The sequence below is a fragment of the Paralichthys olivaceus genome, chromosome 12 (assembly GCF_024713975.1).
Source record: "Paralichthys olivaceus isolate ysfri-2021 chromosome 12, ASM2471397v2, whole genome shotgun sequence".
Lineage (NCBI taxonomy): Eukaryota > Metazoa > Chordata > Actinopteri > Pleuronectiformes > Paralichthyidae > Paralichthys > Paralichthys olivaceus.
The window spans coordinates 15,182,634-15,195,009 of record NC_091104.1 but is presented as its reverse complement, the minus strand read 5'-3'; the positions used below and the strand labels follow the sequence as shown (position 1 = coordinate 15,195,009).

The following is a 12,376-nucleotide window of genomic DNA, read 5'->3' as shown; positions in this document are numbered from 1 at the left end:
GGCTAGTTTTTAAATTTGATTTCCAAATACACAAGTTTTTTGAACAGTCAGAATAATTGTGTTTTTTTAACTTTTAGATTTAGATTAAAATGCATCTCCTTCTTTCTTACTCTTTGTGGACAGAAATGAATTTTAATTGCACAGTCAGCAGCTGGACTCTGCACTGAGGGCATTTTGACAATCTGTTGGCAGCCTGCCTCATCCTCTCTCATCTTTCCTGTCGCAGCCGTCCACAGCCATGAAAGGCACACGAATGCTCGGTGCCAATTGTTCCTTGTAAAAAGACTTTCTAACCATCTGCACTGCTCTTGAATGGAAACCTTTTATGACTTTGCTTTGTGATACAAGTGAACACACCATGTGTATCCTCAGGCCCCATTCACGCCAACTATAGCACCGTGTCAGAAAAACACAGGCTCCTCGTCTTTCATGACCACTGCAGTGGCGAAGCAGGTTTGCTTCCATAAAAAAGTTTGCTCCTGGCTCAGCTTTATTCCCACAGCTTTGCAGCCTCACTGGACAGAATACCTCGTAGCATGTACTGTAACTCTGTAGCGCTGTGCTGATTGCAGCATTGTGTACAGTTTGTTAAGGCCTTGGAGGGTAATTTGTGATTTATGGTTTGGGGCTATATGGAAAAAAAATGACTTGACATCTGTTCCTCACAAAAGCTGAGTTGTAAAATGTTGCCGTAGATGAGTATAAACCACTGCAAAGTATCCTGGCATCGGATTTGACTTTGAGCAGCCTTTCTTGGTTTATACTTTATCTGCTCACCTGTACCTGCAGCAGGACAACCAACAGACAAATAAAAAAGCAGTGCCAGCATTGACAGTATCGCTCTCAACCACAATCTGTATATAAAGGCTGATGAAATGGCAGCTCCTCAAAAGTGACACTGTAGCAACTCACCTGGTTTCTGTTATTTTAGGTTGTTCTTGTCACACAGAGTTTGGCTTCAGTTAGTTATTTAATAACAACGGGATGAAACATCATGATTGACGGCATGAGACTCACTCACGTTAGGCGAGACTGAGTATTGACGGGACCTCGCAAAAGCAGCTCCAGACAGAATCCAAACGGAAGACGGGATTATTAAGTAAACAGTATGTAGGACTACAGTATGGTTCAGTTATGTTTGCCAAGGTTATTATTACTGCAAAATTTGGAGTGTGCCATATTAATTCACACAAATATGTAGCACTGCTCCTCTGTGTGTTTATTTTTTTATTTTTTTTTACTGGACGTGACTTTAGAGGGGCTGCACCTCAAAAGACATTTAGTGGCATTCCCGCTATATTTTTCTTTTTCTTGTTGCTCTCCTATAAACAAACAGGCTACCATATCAAAAATGTGTATTTTTGCTGTGTTTGACGAGTGTGTCCTCACACCCACTCCACCTACTCCAAATCCACACATGAATATGGAGTAGCAGGGCCTTGATGAGGCAGGCAGGCATCCCCTCTTCTTAGAGGAACTTCAGAAGAAGTTCCTCGCGGGGGGTCTGGAGTGGAATCTGGAGGGCACCACAACGCCAGCCTTCTCTTCAAACCTGGCACTTTTGTCTTTGGAGAGAAGCCATGCAAAATTCATTCAGCCTGCAAAATTCATCCTGTGCAGGCATGGGGCTGGTTACGGATGAAGCAAGGAGAGGAATGCTTCCTATCCTTTCTCTTAATCTGCAACAGAGGTGCACACTAGATAATTCAGATACATAGTAAATTCACTAATTCCTAATTAATCAGAGTTAATATGTAAGGTTGTATATGAGCGTTGAACATGGGGCTGCTACACTTTTTTCTGCCATGAAGAATTTATGCAATTGAAATTTGTTGCATATCATTTCCTCAGTCACCCTGATTTTACTTTGAAAAATTTAAAAGCACAATTACATTAATTTGAAATTAATTTTTAATTTTTTTTTCATATTGAAACGAAAGGCTCAACAGTGACAGATATAAGCTACAATTATCCCCAAACATCAGAGGTCTATAATAAATAAAGAATAGACTGAGCAGAATGCCAGTTTTACTATAAAATATTTTATTGTAACTCATGTAAAACAAGTAATGATGCCGTAATGTAAAGTTCATTGTACCAAACCTTGTTAAATATTGTAATATGGTGTAATACAAGTCCACCCTTTAAAATTTCTGTTTGCTGCACCTCTGTAATGAAGCAGCAATAAAAGCTCATTAACGCTATATGCTCTATTGTAAAGCAGCTATAAAACCACGATGATGAATGTTTTATTTTGATGCAGCAGTTCTATTGTCACTTTAGCTTCACGTCTGATCAGGCTCTGATTTCCTCGGGGACTTCTCTCACCAGCAAATCAGCCACTTAGAGCCACAGAAATCCGCTCAAATCTGCTGAAAACGATAGCCTGTAACTCACTTACGATAACTTTAGAGCAATGCTCACCCACTTCACGCAGAATTAGATTAACAGTAGCTGAATGCTGATATTAACCAAGTGATGTGATTACAACTACAGGTTGGGTGCTAAAGCAATTATCTGGCTGAGTGAATATCCCCAAATCAGATTAGGATGGTGAACTTCAACCCCTCCACATTGAATAAGACGTGATTGGCCAATAAAGAGCGTGACTACACCTCCCTTTGCCTTTGACTTGTCTTTCACGGATTATTATTCACACATCTTTCATTGACATCCACTCAAACGTACGTTTTCATCACTTTGCCTCACAGGCTCATTAAGTTCTCATTCAACTTGTGTCTCCTCTTGACCTGTTCGCATATGGATCCGGTCCATGTTTTCCACCATAACTTTTGGCACACATTTTATTGGGTATATAATTGGATCCTAAACTGAGACAGACATAACTAGAATGTCACTCAGTAAAGTGCATGCTTCTGCCAAGGCCAAACAGTAAGGGGCATATATATCTCTATGTAAGCAATGACAGATTTGTCATATCTCAGTACATTTATGTACATACGGATTGAGATACAGTTACACAAGTCTCCATACACACAGAAATAATTTTGCTATAATATTGGCCTCAGAAAACATTCCCCTTAAATTTCGCACCCAATCCATCATTCGTTCAGACATAGTTCTAAAACTATTGAAGATATTTATAAACTGTTGACACCCTACTGAATCCACTTTCCGTATGCTACACATTGGAAATAGTTACAGGTTTTCCCCCATCCCCATGAAACCACATTGAAATCTGATAGATCCAGATTTTATATGGATTTTCACCAAATTGCACACACTCACAGATACTGTATCAGTCCTTTAAATATGTCTGATTTTCAATTCTTTTCATCAAGACCCGTGCCTTATTTCCTGGGAAGTCACTGAAAATGTTGAAAAAAAAAAAAAACAACTCACAATCTCCCAATAAAAATCTCTTGATCCACCCCTTTTTTTGGATCTGCACCAATATTGAATGCCTTCTTTCTTGGACAATGTTCCATCCTTCCACCAAGTTTCATGGGAATCCATTCTGTAGTTTTTGTGTATTCCTGCTGACAAACAAGCAACCAACCAAAAAACAAAAAAACTATCATAGGGGTTAAGGCATAACCTCCTTGTTGGAGGTAATAAATTGATTACAATAATTTATTTTCATTCGATATATTATTTATTTTGTTCGCTTTGACTTGAACAAGGTCAACAAAGTCTTGTTATGGTGCTAGAGGTTGTTGACCCTTTGGACACAGGTCATCATTATAGCCTCAGGTCAGGATTATGAAAAAGCTAATGCCAAGATATTCAGCAAGATGTGTGTAGAGCAGGGTTGAGCACGGATTGACTCCTTAATGTAATTACACTCACTCGAGGGAGAGGAGGAGACAGAAGTGGGCTGGGGATTTGAGAGTGGGATGTGACAGCATCACAATTGAGAGCAGAGGAGTGTCAGCAGACCTGTCTCTCAGGGGTGAGTGTCGGCCTCATGGCCTCGGGGCCAGGCACAAGAGATTAAAACATCCTGGCTGTAGGGCCTGGAACCAGCACACCCAAACACAGGAGCAGGAATTAGAATAAGGCAGGAAGATGATGCATATCAGTCATCATTACTCGTGTGCTTCACTTCCATATTGTAAATGATCCATGCCTGTTTTACAAGCATGACATTTTTTAGGGTCCTGTTGAAGAAAAGAGAATCTGAGATTTCAAGAGTAAAGTAATATATTGAGAATAAAATTGTAATAGTGTGAGAATAACATCATAATAAAATTGTAACTTAATGAGAAAAATTGGATAGTATGAAAACATTATATATATGGAATTAGCAGCAAGGGGAACTCATGCTCGCCTCAGTTCAGCTCCCTCTGCCTTCTGAATTCTGAATCTTGATCACTGATTTCATTGTTTCTTCAGAAACTACAAAATCACTTTGAATGTCATGGAGGTTGCAGGCGACCACTACCAAACCGTTCCTCTTCCACAACTTCCTCCAAGTGTTTGTGGTTCATTATTCAGAATCGACTGTTTCCTGTGTGATCTTTTTAAAGCCCTCTTGATAATGTGCTGATGAGCCAAAGGATGAAGTGTTTTGTTTTTTGTGAAACCAATGCTTAAATATGACTTAATAAAATGCTCCATATTCCTCGTTTTAACACAGGTGATGGCTGATCTTCTGATCGTCCACCTCAAACTTGACACGTGGCAAAAAACGATTTATTCTTTACTTTTTATTCTATTCGTAAGCAAGACTTCAGGCAAACCTTGTTATTTCCGAGCGGTGTGATTTCCAGCGTAGACAATGTAGCTTTTACTTCTTGACATGCTATCACAGACTGGGTTGCCCACTTTGGAGTTGGCACTCACTCACACAGAGAAAGAAGAGGAGGGGGGAAATAAAGGCCCTTTGATGAAAGCACTGAACCCAGCCCCCCACTCTCACTCTTCCCCTCCCTCCTTATTCCTCCCTGCCCTGTGGAGTTAATCTGGCAAAGAGGAGGTAGCATCAGCCAATTTACACAAGCAGCAGCAGCTTCTTTTTTTTTTTTCATGCAGTGCCTTCTTTTGCTCGCCTTGCCTGTGTCTCCACCCCCTTCCACCTCTCTGTTCTTTGTGTATCCTTGTTTGCCCATGTGCACGGTGTATGTGTGTGTGTGTTACTCTACACGCACTGGGCGGTGGAATAATATCAAGTACAGTAAGGTGGAAGACGGTCCAAACCCCCCCGAGGCTGTCAACACCTCACACAAGCTGTGCGGCGGAGGTGTTGTGGCGCAGGTATCGACACCTACCTCCCCACCGTCCTCATGTGCCCTCACTTATTGTGCAGTCTGTCGCCTCGGATTCTTTGTTAGTTTCCATTCTATCTTATCATAAACAGGCTTTTGTAAGTCTCTTTTAAACAAAGGAAAGAAAACAGATTAAGTGTTCCTGATTTGGCTCCTCCCCCCTCGCATACCCCCACATAGTCACACACTTGTGTCAGCTGAACGTCCCTTTTGGGCCCCTGTGTTTATCAGACTCAGCTGTGCCCCAGGAAAAGAAGAAAAATTTGGACAAAACATGTTTTAATTAGCAACAGGGCTCAGACGGCAACAAAATAAATTGCGTGATCGGTGCAGATGAACGTGGGCGTTAATCATCTGTGTTTACTCTGTCCATCACTGCGTCTGAATAACTACCTAAGCACAAACTGTGGTTTTTGTTTTGTAATGGTATTTGTCATCCGCTGGAGAGTTGTTTGTTCCTGCTTCCTGCTCTAATGTGTTCAATAAATCCTCCGGACCCAGTGATTCTCTTGCAGTTCGGAGGCGAATCCAAACATCGCTGCCCATCAATTTCTTTGCTGCACCAGGCTTGCCCGGATCAATTAAATCAAAGGCATCTCAGCCGGACGTTAATTATTTAATGAATGGCATCTGGATGTGGTGTGGCTGTGCCTGCATCCAAGCTGTGATGGGAATGGGAACTGAAGATGTGGGATGTTAGTTTCCACCAGTGCCTCCATGTCACTCATAATTGTAAACTAATCTTTCTTCTTAATATTGTATGTACAGGGATTTGTCTGTTGCAAAATCCACAGCAGCCGTGGCTTTTGTTTTGGATAAATTAGACCTCTGACATTGGTTGCCAGGGAAACCAAGAAATTATGTTAATTTTTAATTTTAATTTTCCTTCTGGCATCCGAGGAATGTTTGTCATTGTGCAGATTGTTTTTCTTTTATTCTTTCATTTTATTGGAAAAATTTTTATTTTCATTTCTCAGTAACCAGTGACCGCCAAAAAGAATGACCGTCAGGAACAAATATATTCAGTTGGATGTTTATATGGCACCAGTTATAAGAAAATACATTTATTCAAATGAGTCTCTCTCTCGCTCTTCTCTTTTGAATTTTTAGCATCTTGAGGGAGACCAGTCTCTCCCTGATTTACACAATGAAGCATCAGCACTTTGTAAGCCCTGGGTCAATATGAGTCTGCCAGCACCTCGTGCAGCCTGTCACAGCCAATAGACTGGCTGACATGACATGTCCTGGACCAGTGATTGAATTACTGGCCATTTGTCTGCCTTGATTGTCTTCCTGTCATATCAGTGTTAATCTTGCTGGGGCCGTCGTGTCTTTGTGAGATTTGACAAAGTAATAAAAGACCATTTTGCAGTAATATGAAGATCGTCTTTGTTATTGGACACCATGAGTATCTTTAAGACGCATCCAGACTTCTAATAAGGGACTTGAATGTCTCTGTCTGACCCTTTCTTCCTTCATCTTTTCATCCTGTCTGCAAAATGTAATTCACACTGACAGTTCAAACCTCAGGATAACATGGCCCTATTCATAAATGTTCTATAAAAAATAAAAATCCCCTTTTAGAGACATATTCTTGTCTTTAAATGAAAGAATAGAATGAATGAATCCCAATGAGTTGCACAGGCTCTGATGGTGACAATTATTTTCCTCCACCCTCGCATCACTGCCACACAACCACATCTTTATAAAAGAGTTTTTGCAGCATTGTGGACTCATCAAAATGCTCAGACACAGCATGTAGCAGTGCAATTCTGTAAATCTGTACCATTTCATGCATAGAGTATTTATGTATATGTATGTGACCATGTTTTTTTGACTGCTGCAACACATTTTCACTGAATCAATGAATGGCAATGTGGAGGATGTAGTAATTACTATGGAGGAGTGGCGTGGACAGAATTACAATTAGTATGAGTAAATAAATAGTCACTGAGGATATTAAGTGGAGGAAATGCTTCCAGAATAACTGGTAGTTAAGTGTTGTACTGCTGTTTTTAAATGTGTTCATTGTTCGTTCAACTCATGTAAAATAGTAGCCTTGAACTCTCACAGCCTGTAGTCGTAGAAATTAACATTTTTTTTAAATTTCATAACAAACTAGAATGGCACTCAGAGGAGCACATACCTCCACCAAGGCTCATCAGTCCCTTAATGAAACCAAATTTTAATTTAAAATCCAGATTTTTATCAAACTCCAAACAGTGTCTATACTTTACCTGTCAGTTCCCTAAACATGTCTAATTGTTTTTCATCCAGGTCCATGAACTATTCTGAGAGATTTCCCGCTTGTGGGACTAATAAAGGATTATCTTGTTTTATCAATGAAAATGATGAAAAATCTCACAATGTTAAAGAACTTAGAAAAAAAATTGGGATCCACACCAAATTTGATCGGTTCTTCCCTGACTTATATATGAACCATCCCCCAACTTTTGTGGTAATCTGTCCTGTAGTTTGTTTTTAATCCTGCTAACAGACAGAGAGACAAACAGACGATGAGTGAGAAGAAAATATTTGTCATTCCAAAAAATCATCTAATTGTTGTTTGACATCTCTCTCATGCTTCTCTCTAGACCTTTAGCAAGAACATGTCAGATTGGTTGACTTTTCTGATCACATGGAAGACACGCCTACCCCAAATCACAGTGGAGTGTGTCCTGGACAAACCAGACAAGCAGCTCTGAGTCCAGGTGAGCAACATCATCCCTTATCTTTTAGTAAGTGACTTAGCAGAGTCCAGACACACACACACACACACACACACACACACACAGCTGTAATAACTGCTGTATTTAAGTCCAAGTTTAATCTAATAAACATGATGAAAACAATGATTGATAAAATCTTAAAACAGGAAGATTAAAAAATGAATCTAATGATCGGTAGCATTAAGTATTAAAAGCTGAAAAGGTTGTTGGTAAGGCCAAACAGAACGACGGAAGGGTTGAATAGCAGATAACGGTGGGTCTGGTTGGGCCGAACAGAGGTGCAGAGCCGACATCTTGTTTCTTGGCACAATTTCTGAACTAGTTCTTTACTTATTTCTTCCTGTATTGAGCGTTGTGATACTTTCACAGTATTTTCTGGCACCTAGACCTGCTTTATAATCAGAAAATACATGGAAATCTCACTATCTAAAATATGGGACCTTTTAATAATTCAGACATAGTAGAATATGTATGCTTTCTCTCATTGACTACTTGAGATGCACAGACTGAGACTATTCAAATATTGATTTTCTCCCTCTCTGCGATTGTGTTTTAATGCGCGGCACCGGCGATTTAGAATTTTCTGTGACATATGAAACAAAGGAGTGTGAGGAGGTAGTTAAGCGACATCAATGAGTCTGCTTCTTGTCTCATCCTCTTCCTGTGCTTTTGAAACTTTAGCTCAGGATTTGCATTTGATTCCACATAACATGATGGTATTTTCGTGGCATTCTGTTATAAAAGACATAAATTCCACCTTGCAGGATTAAGCAGCTCACTAATCTAACCAGAGTAACTGCCTTGCATGTGTAAATTTTCGTTTTACAGCCTGTCAGGCCCCCAGCAAGGCGCTTGGAAGCACAAGTTCAGAGGAACTCCTCCACAGCTGTAATTCATCCGATGCAGTTTTCAAAACCTCATCGTTCACCTTGCTCCTCTGATCCGGACCCGGCCTGGCACATATTATTTAACAGGGAGATGAATGGCCGATTGGGCATTTCTAGTGTGTCATGGCATAAGTCATGATAAATAACAGGAGTGGACTGACAGGACACAGGACAGTAAAGAGTAGAGATATCAACATCAACACAGGCTCAACCAACCGCAATGTAATCTTGCAAGTCATTAAATCACTGGCAGAGAAATATGAGTCCAAGGTTATTGAGCGCAGCTTGAGTGATGGAGACTTGGAGTGGACCACGAGGCTCAAGTTGCTGAGGAAATTAGATTTAACACTGTCATCTCAGACCTTCCCAAGCAGAGAAGAAAAAAAATCTAGTGGAACTGAATTCTATCTGTTGATGCAACGCTTGAGATGTTTAGTGGATTATATTGGTTGAAATTATGGACTATAACTTTATTAGGTATGAATCAACACAGTTGAGCTGTTAATTGTCTTTTTCCTTACGAGGCTGTTGTATTAGTTCTGATGGACAGTACCTATCTACTACATAATGCAGGAGGAGAAAGGCAACAAAGGGTGAGGTGAGAGGGGTTGATGATGTGTGGTGGAGAGGGGGTAGGCGGGGTACACCATCCAATATGTGATGGACCAGATGCTGTACCCTCAAGCGAGGTATTTTACCCCAAACGGTACCTGTAAAAACTCCATCTGTTGAAATAGGCCCTGGAATATGTCAGCACTAGCTGAAGGCTCTCTTGCGGTGCAGTAGCTGGCTGTGTGGCTCTGAGGATCATGTGTTGTCAGCTGTACCCTATGGGCTGAGAGAGAGAGAGGGATGCTGCTATAACAGTCTGACAGCAGGGCTGTGGCAGCCGCAGACTGCACCAATCTCCCCAGCGCCCAAGAGGAGGAAGACGGAGACCCTATCATAACACAGACCTCATGTAGTTGAATGTCAATGTGGTGGAGAGACAGCAAACAGCCCCTTCTTCTGAATGTCACTGAAGGTGCCATATGCATACAGCTGCAACATTTGCTCCCTCGGATGACAATAAAATGGTCAGAAAGCAACTGGACAGATGTGCCACCAGCTGATCCGTCCTCTAAGGCGAGAAAAAAGTCAGCCTGTTCACAGTGCATGGGAGTTTTACTCTCAGGGAAAAAATGTGCATGTGTCTGCACATGTGTATGCATTCAAATTTGCGTACAAGTTTTGAATTGTTATTTTTGGGCGTCTCTTCAAATCAGCTTCTCAGTGTGGTGATGAGGTCACAGTAATTCAGGGAACACGAGCCCTGCAGCTCGCTCAAAGAACGCATCAGGCAACGTCTCATATTGTATGATGATGTGAACACTTGTAAATAGAGGCAAATCCCTGCTTGGAATTACAACCATGTCATGTACATAGTGTTTGTGCTTATGCAGAGTTTGACCTTACGGCGAGCCTCAAACTAAGTGATTCAGTCAAAGCGCTGCTGAATGATCATCACTCCACACGCTGTAAAGCTCCCTCTGCACTGGGAGGCAAAACAGTGCCTGCAATTTTTACGTCCAGTGTCAGGGGCGGGGTAAATGTGGTTTGCTCCCCATGGTTGTGGTCATAAACTGGTAATCTGTGGATGTGCTGCGGTCTGGTGTCACCCCACTGTGATCCAGGGCTTAGACTGTGGTTATACGCAGGCATCTGTCCTCTATCTGCACTTGGAGGACATTTATACCCCCACTAGCAAAAACTCTAATATGTTTTATTTTCAAATGAGGTCAAGCAGTAGAATGAAACCAAAGATAAGCAGTGTCTATATTTTACCTAACATTCGTCAGGGTAAAGGTTTTGTTGAAAGTTTCATTTCCCTCAATTCAAAGACTACTCATTAAAACTAGTTTTCACACCTGCAGCAGTGGTGAATGGGTGTGTGCATGGAAATAATCAATCCCCATAGCAGTAATCAATAGGGGGAGAAGTATGCAGTAATTTAGTTAATTAAAAGCTGGGGGGCATCAGACAAGACTGGGCGTTAGATCTCCATTTTAGAGGTGGCATAATTATGTGTAATACTTTGTAAAATGGCTGATAGGGATTTCCTGCCCAGGCAAGAGAATGCTGAATATTCATCAGGCATTGTTAAATGGTGTTTGTAGACATATTACCACTTTGGGAGGTTTACCCTTGCTCTTCAGTTACTCGTCTAAAGAAGCATTAGTGCAAAACAATTCCACAGGCCACAGTGTTAAATGAAGTACTGTGTCTGCATGTTAACTGAACAGAAGCACGTCTCGTGGTCAAGACACAAGAGAAGCTCCACCTATGTGCCAACCATCCTGACAGAAGAAAGAAACCCCAATTAGAAGTAATCTGTGGAAGCTAAGTGGACTCTGAGTGGAAGCCCAAATCAAATAAGAACATGAGGGATGTATTCTCTCCAATTCAGAGTCATTTTGATGGGCAACCTGAGCACGGTGGAGCATATGGCAGACAATTCAGATGTGTTTTGATAGTGTTCATAAGCAGAGACCATTGCCATGCTTCATTTCAACCCAAGTGCACTTTGCTAAAGATAAACACAGCATAGAAAGATGACAGGGTGTAAATTGGTGCGTAATTGCATTCTGCAGGGAAAAATCTGCACACAAATCTTCTCCCATATGTGATACACCTACAGGAACGTGCTGGTTATTTGCACAATTTGCATTGTGCAATTTTATGCCGATGTCTGTTCGTCTTTATTACTTCTTGTTTGTTTGACAGACGTTTTGTGTGTGGAAATGGTGCGCTGAGGATACGCTCACAATGTGATTGTGTCTCCAGCCACAGTAAAGCTGGTCTAATATCATCTCATCCAACTCGATCACATGGTGTCATTCTACATTTCTCTCAAATGCTCATGGCATTGAATTCACTTTAAGGGCACGGTCACACCGACTTTGTTTTACCTTGAGAATTTTCTGAACCAGAATAAGTGTGAAAGGTGCCTCTGGACATCAGAGTTAATGAATTCAGCTGGGTCATTTTCACCCCTGTCTACAAACCAATCAACTCAAGTATAGGTAGATGCTAAGTGAGATGTGATCTCTCCGTTTCAACTGCATTTTCATGTGTATAATATTTTAAAAAACTGATTGGCCCAGGGAATGCTACAATTTTTTTCTGTTACTTAGAGAATCCTCTCTGTTTTAACTTGGGCACAGATGTATTAGTCCTGGTTATGACATGATGTGATCCTGAGTAGATGCTGGAACTGAATTGTACCTTTCTACAATATTAAGGCCTTGATCTACTGTATCTAATGAGTCCGGAAATATCTGTCTGTCTGTGGCTCGTATAACTCTTCATTGTATCACCAATGCCGTAAGGAAGTGCCAGATCTGGACACAAAACATGTTGGTTATTGATAAACTTTAGAATGGCCAACTGATCCTCAGGTTCGGGGTTCTTTGTACTGAGTCAAACTCTGCCGAACTTGGAATAAGCAGGAGAACAGCTCTTTGTGCAGCAATGGTGAAGCAGCTTCACGGTT

General features: G+C 41.1%; 1 long non-coding RNA gene across 6 annotated transcripts in view; it reads left to right on the top strand.

Moving 5' to 3' along the window:
* The window catches only part of LOC138404808 (uncharacterized), a 112,436-nt gene that overhangs the window by 10,177 nt on the left and 89,883 nt on the right, over positions 1 to 12,376 (top strand). For all 6 annotated transcript variants that reach the window (XR_011244729.1, XR_011244728.1, XR_002202636.2 and 3 more), the window contains exon 2: positions 7,823 to 7,939. This is a non-coding gene — a long non-coding RNA (uncharacterized lncRNA). The remainder of the gene's footprint in view (positions 1 to 7,822; positions 7,940 to 12,376) is intronic.